We start from the raw sequence: 7,149 nt of genomic DNA, 5'->3' as shown, positions 1-7,149 counted from the left end.
TTTAACGGGACATTTATAGCATGTTTGTTTTTCTGTTTCTCATAGATCACTCTCTACTTTTAGTGATACCATGGAGAGGGATGCCAGTTGTAACCCTTGCATAGGAACCTAGTACTAAGGGGGAAAGGTTGCTGCTAGATAGGAAAAAAGGACGAGGCAGTGTGTGTACCGCGTATTTGGGTTAGTGGATTCGATGGCAGAAGGATATATAAATTGTCTTCTGATTGCTTCTGTTTGCTCAGTTAAAGAAGGGGGGTCACCACCTAAGAATGAGTAGAGAAGATGAAACTAAAGTAGTGATAATTAAGTTTTTATGACCATTAACAATGGTCTAAAGACAGTTCATAGACATGGAGAACAACAAAACTTTTGCCAGGGCAAAGGAATTAGGATTTCTCTCAGCCGTCCCCAAAATGCTCCTTCAAGCTTTTACATCTCTCCTCCCTTTCCCTACGTTACATAAAGATCTAATAAATATAAGTTCTTCCACAGCCAAATAGAATGACTGTAGAAATTCCTAGGAAGTCTTGTTTGGGGCATCTCTCTGTAGGGACCGTGTGCACAGGCAAATAGTACTTGAGAAGAGTATGCATTTGAGAGTGTCACAGGTGAACCTGGGAACTTAGAGCTCACATTATGGAGGCAGACACTGGGACTGGGAATCCTATGAGCTATGAAACTGGGTACGCTCCAGTCTGGTCAGGGTCATTGGAACTAAGTAAACTGGTCTCAATCAGACCTGGAGAGCAGGACTTGGCTGGGAGCTCAGCTAAGGATTAGCAAGGGTCACAAAATAATGAAAGAATTATGAATCCACAAACATAAAAGCAAAACCCATGTTAGAAGCTATGCCTAGAATGAGGCTTGGAATTGACCTTCTAATAGCCCCAACACTGATAAATGAACAAACAAAACATGCCATAATTCCAATCCGCTGAGAAGTTTTGAGCATGATTAATAAGAGTTGGGCAGTAATTCAGCTGACGTGTACTGCAAATAGAAAGCTTCAAAGTGTCATCAGTTTTGATGCTCAAGGTCCAACTACCACCCCTGAAAAGTTTACAGTGAGAGTCACATTCACTTTGCCAGTGTTGGTAGGAAACATTTCAGATAGGAGTCCACGTATTGCGAAGAAAATCTGAATAGATGCAGACTCCAAAATAATCACAAGAGCAGCAGTTGAATTGCCTTGAATGTATGAACCAAAAATGTATTCACCCTTCTAAGCTAAATCATAGAGTGAGCCCAATGGCTAATGAATCTTGGAAACTCGTGTCACATTTATTGTTTACCTTGTCTATGCAGTGTACCTAGAAATCCTTGTGCTTATATACAGTGTGAGGCACCCGAAGTTCATGTCTAGATAATGGATGTGATCCCCCATAAAGATTAGTTTGGTTCCCACAAACCGGAAGTAAAGGGAATATCTTCATAGAAAAGAATGGTGTGCTCTTAGACCACTATGGCCAAATAGATCTCTCCCTCCTCTAAGGTCCCACTGCACTTGATTTCATTTGTCTTTTGCTTTTATTATGTTCTGCCTGTTTGTAGTTATTTGTGGGTAGGAGTAATGAACTTAGAGCTCATGGAAGATATATATTATCTCATATTCATCATCAAAATCAATAAGTATAGCTATTCACCATAATGTTTCAGACTCTTCTTCCTTAAACGGTAGGAGGTGGGTGACATTTCCCTGCCCCCTTGAAGTTAAGTCCAGCCTGTAATTTACAGAGAAAGTAGAGGAGAAATCCCAAACCATTAGAGCTAAGAGTAGAGTTCAAAAAGGTTGCTTAGCACAATTCAGCATAAACATCAGTAGCATTTCTCTAGATCAGTAATAAATCAATAAAACCAATCAGAAAATACAATCGAAAAGAAGATACAATTTATAATAGTAGGCACCACTGCAAAGTATCTGAAATCTAATTTAATCACAAAAGCACAAACTCTGATGAAAATTTAAATGTTTACAAAAGACCTTGAGGAATACCTGAATAAATAGAAATACATAGCATCTTTTTGTGTGTATGTGTACCCAAAATGATCTATAGCTTTAATGCCATTATAACAAAAATCCAGCTGTATTTGGGGAGTGACTGGGCATACGGACTCCAAAATGTATAGGAAAAAGTGAAGGTCCAAAATAGAGAAGATAATTCTAAAAAAGAAGACCAAAGGAGAACCTTGCCCCACCATATTTTATTTTGTTTTGTTTTATTTTATTTTTTATTGATTGATGTTCTAGCTTTATTTATTTTGGGAGAGAGAGAGAGCATGAGTGGGGTAGGGGCAGACAGAGAGGAGGAGAGAGACAATCCCAAACAGGCTCCATATTATCAGTGCAGAGCCTGATGTGGGGCTCATACTCGTGAACTGTGAGATCATGACCTGAGCCCAAACCCAAGAGTCGGACGCTTAACCGAATGAGCCACCCGGGTGCCCCACCCAACCACATTTTAAAACATATTAGAGGGGCACCTGGGTGGCTCAGTCGGTTAGGCCTCCGGCTTCGGCTCAGGTCAGATCTCACGTTCGTGGGTTCGAGCCCCGTGTCAGGCTCTGTGCTGACAGCTAGCTCAGAACCCGGAGCCTGTTTCCGGTTCTGTGTCTCCTTCTCTCTCTGCGCCTCCCCCTCTCATGCTCTGTCTCTCTCTGTATCAAAAATAAATAAAACATTAAAAAAATTAAAAAAAACATATTAGAGAGTTGTATCAAATCAAGGACAGATTATTTAATAAATAGTATTGGAAAAACTGACCATATTGAGAAAATGAGGTATATACCTGTCACCATGCACAAAAAGTTAGCTCCCAATGGAAGGCAAAGCTGTAACTTTATTAGAAGAAAATATAGAAGATCCATTTATTGTTGGGTTTCAAAGGATTTCTTTTTTTTTATGTTTATTTTTGAGAGAGACAGACAGAATGCAAGCAGGGGAGGGGCAGAGAGAAAGGGACACACAGAATATGAAGCTAGCTCCAGGCTCTGAGTGGTCAGCACAGAGCCCAACACAGGGCTCAAACCCACGAACCATGAGATTGTGACCCGAGCCGAAGTTGAACACTTCACCAACTGAGCACCCAGGCACCCCTCAAAGGATTTCTTAAGAGAGACGCAGTAGGCACAAAATATAATGGGAAGAGTTACATTTGACCACGTCAAAAGTCAAGATACCATAGACAAAGAATAAGGGACCTATTTGGGGAAAATCATTTGCAATGTCAAAAACACAAACAGATTAATATCTGGAACACTGGATCTCAATCCTATCAGATCTAATGTCTCCTTTTATTTTATTTCTTAATGTTTATTTAGTTTAGAGAGAGAGAGAGCGAGAGAGCGAGGGAGAGAGAGCATGTGTGAGCAAGGGAGGGACAGAAGGAATTTCAAGCAGGCTCCACATCAGTAATGCAGAGCCCTACGTGGGGCTCAAATTCATGAAATGTGAGATCATGACCTGAGCCAATATCAAGAGTTGAATGCTCAACTGACTGAGCCACCCAGGCACCCCTCTAATGTCCCTTTTTAAAAAGTTGTAACCAACTTATATTATCCTGAAATAAAATTTACAGATAACATTATCTATAATGTCTAATATCTATAATGCATGCTCTCTATATCAATCTATATTATACACATAATTACTTATTACAATGTCCTAGTTGTCATATCAGAAGAAATAAGAGGATAATTGTTATGTGTTTCAAAATGTGAATAATAAGGCCAAATACATTCAAAGACATAAGGGAAAGAGAGTTACTTGCATATAGACAAAGAATCACTAGGAATGAGGCGGCTACAAATGTAAACTAATGTAGGTAAATTTTATTGGAGTCACAAATTCTTCAGCCTGGTTGCCATTGGTTACCTGCTGTTCCAAAGTGACAAGCAAACCTAGGTAATCGTATGTATAAAAGGGACTTGCATTCCTGAACAAATCAAGACTACTTTGTGCTTAAAATGATCTGAACTCAGAACCTCATATGTTTCATATACAAACAGCTTCATCATTTTCTTGAGTATCAGACAAGACATCTGAAGGGTAGGAGGGATAAAGGAGTATTTTGTATGTGTGTGTGTAATATAGAACATTCCCGGCCCTCGCTCACTAAAGCCCAATAATGCCCTCTACTCATTGGGATAAGTAAGCATTGTCTCCACCAATTTCCAAACTATCCTCTTGGGAGGAATGCTGTCTTCATTGCCAATAGTTGGTGCAGATACATATGAAACATGTGCAAGTTAGCAAGGTGAACAGACTTTGCAGAATAGGAAACTGGGTAAAGATTATAAAAAGATAGTTCACAAAAAGGCAGCATGAATGAGTTATAAATGTATGAAGAGATGATCAGTTTCATTAGTAATCAGAAATCCACAAGATGAACCAGCAACATAATATTACTTTATGCTCACAGCCCAAATTTTTAAAAATGGATAATGCCCAGTGCTGGAAATGATATACATAACCAAGAATCCTCAGGTTCGTGAAGTGTCCAACTTTGTCTCAGGCCATGATCTTGTGGTTTGTGGGTTCAAGCCCCACCCACTCTGTTGGGCTCTCTGCTGTCAGCATGGAGCCCGCTTTGGATCCTCTGTCTCCATCTCTCTCTGTCCCTTCCTTGCTTGTATACATTCTCTCTCTCAAAACTAAATAAATGTTAAAAAAAAAAAAAGAATCCTCAGGAATATTTGATAAAAGTATAAACTGATGCAGCTATTATGAAAAGTCATTTGGAAGTTTTTATGAAAACAGAAACGTGAATTTCCTGAGACCCAGCAATTCTACTCCTGAGTATAATTACCGGACAGGCACACAGACAATGTAGGAGTGGGGTGCCTCCATGGCTCAGTTACTTAACTGGTCAACTCTTGGTCGGCTCAGGTCATGATCTCATGGTTTGTGGGTTCGAGCCCCACTTTGGGCTCTGCACCGACAGCAGAGGCTGCTTGGGATTCTCTGTCTCCCTCTACTTCTGCCCCTCCCCTGCCTTCTCTCTTTCTCTTGATCTCTCAAAAATAAACATTAAGAAAAATATTAACAGAAAAAGCATGTAGGAGTATGTTCACTGCTGTAGTGTTAGTAATAGTAAAATATTGGATGCCGCCTAAATGTTTGCATAAAGTAAGGTATGTGCAAAAGATGAATACCATATGGCAGTAAAAACAAATGAAATTGATTGGTATAGACTTCAAGAACACAATGCCAAGTGAAAAGAAAAGGAAATGAAAAGGATAAGATGTATAGCCCAATATTATTTGTATACATTTAACACCAAAATGATACATTATTGTGAATACCTACCAGTAAATGTGCATAACGGTTCTGGCGGGTAGACTGAAAAGCGCCATATGTATTCAAGGTGAAATCAAATGGAACTGGATGCTGGTCTTAAGTCACCGTTGCATTTTGAGGTTGAGATATAAGGGAGGAAGTGGGGGAGGGGTGGTGCTTGTAGAATTGGGGGCAATAAGCACATTCTGAGAAGCAGAGATTGTATGGGGAAATGAGTCATTGTTAGAGAACCATAGCATTCCTAGGGAAGTCTGTTTGAAACTATTCTCTAGAAGCCTGCAAAGAAACAGCGAGAGGGGTCCGCACCAGTTTGACAATAATATATTCACATCATTGTGCAGGAAGTCATGATGGTGTCAGAAATCGATGGTCTCTTTCTTCGGTTTCATCTCTATGGGACACAAGCCAAACGCTCAGATTTTATGAAGCAGAGATCTTATCTGCTGCTTAGGTGCTTAACAAGACCCCTTAATGCCAGAAGATTTTTGTGAAAGAATGACGAAATCACTTTTAGTTTCTGCGAGATACCGTCAATGCTTAGGAAGTATAGGATTTAGGGAGTTTGAAGGATGGGCGGGTCTCTGCTGGGGTCCCAGGGGCCTAGGGAGTCTGTTTTATTACAAACTGCCTTTTTAGGAAAAGTACCACCACCCTTCTAACTTGACCATGTATTTGCATTAGCTGATAGCATTGTTCATGGTCAGCCCATTACCTTTGATTAGCAGAAATTAATCTCAATGAAAATTTGCCTGTGTGTAGAGTGACTCATCCATAATCGTAGTGATTATATGCAATTATCAAATAGACTTTGGAGAGAAAAAATCGGACCTTAATTTACAGCTAAGGGATAGCAGAAGTGGTCACTGCTCTGATTGGTCTTATTTCACAAAAATAAAATAGTTGATCCACAAATGAGGGCAGGATTTTGTTATGATCCACCCACCGCAATGGTGTCCTCTGCAGGCTAGGTCTCCTGCCTTTAATTATCTCATCAAAGCACTAGAAAGAGTGATTTTAAGACTGTGCTGTATTAACCCCTGGTTACATACTCAATTTTAGTGAATCTTAGTTTTCTCTTCTATAAAATAAGAATTTAAGTTTAGACGATCTCTAAGCTTTCTTCAAGCTAAAAAAAAATCTGAATCTGGCTTTCAAGATTTCCCAGGTTTGTTAATTTGGCTGAGAATATTTCAAAGACACACACAAAACGGAATCATAAGCCCTCTCTAGCGCTACATCATTATTTTTGAATGATAATTTTCACATTTTTAAATTTGCTCCATTTTTAACACAGAGCTGTATAACTTAACGGTGTGTTTGCAGAGTAACAAATGTAAGGTACGGAAATTAGAGGCAAATATGCAATTCCAAAGAAGTTTTATTTTGAAGTGTCAAAGCAAGCTACAGGGGTGCCTGACTGGCTCAGTCAGTAGAGCATGCGGTTTTTGATCTAGGGATTATGAGTTCGAGCCCCACACTGGGTGTAGATATTACCTAAAAATAAAATCGTAGAAGAAAAGCATGGGGGCACCTGGGTGGCTCAGTCGGTAAAGCGTCTGACTCTCGACCTCAGCTCAAGTCCTGATCTCAAGGTTGTGAGTTCAAGCTCTGCTTTGAGCTCCACGCTGGGCGTGAAGCTTACCTAAAAAAAAAACCAAGTTATATTAGGAGAAAAGTGCAGGGACCTTCTACAAGAGCTTCCCTTCCTCATCCCTATAAAGGCTACATGTAACTAGATGTACCAGTCCATCTATTTTAATACTGCGTTAGCAGGAAAATTTAAAGACTGATTTTATTGACACATGATATGTTAGAAATGGGATCTACATACAACTGTGGTGCTTTTGTTTTTG

The sequence above is a fragment of the Suricata suricatta genome, chromosome X, assembly GCF_006229205.1.
Source record: "Suricata suricatta isolate VVHF042 chromosome X, meerkat_22Aug2017_6uvM2_HiC, whole genome shotgun sequence".
Lineage (NCBI taxonomy): Eukaryota > Metazoa > Chordata > Mammalia > Carnivora > Herpestidae > Suricata > Suricata suricatta.
Note: the sequence above shows the minus strand (reverse complement) of the source record.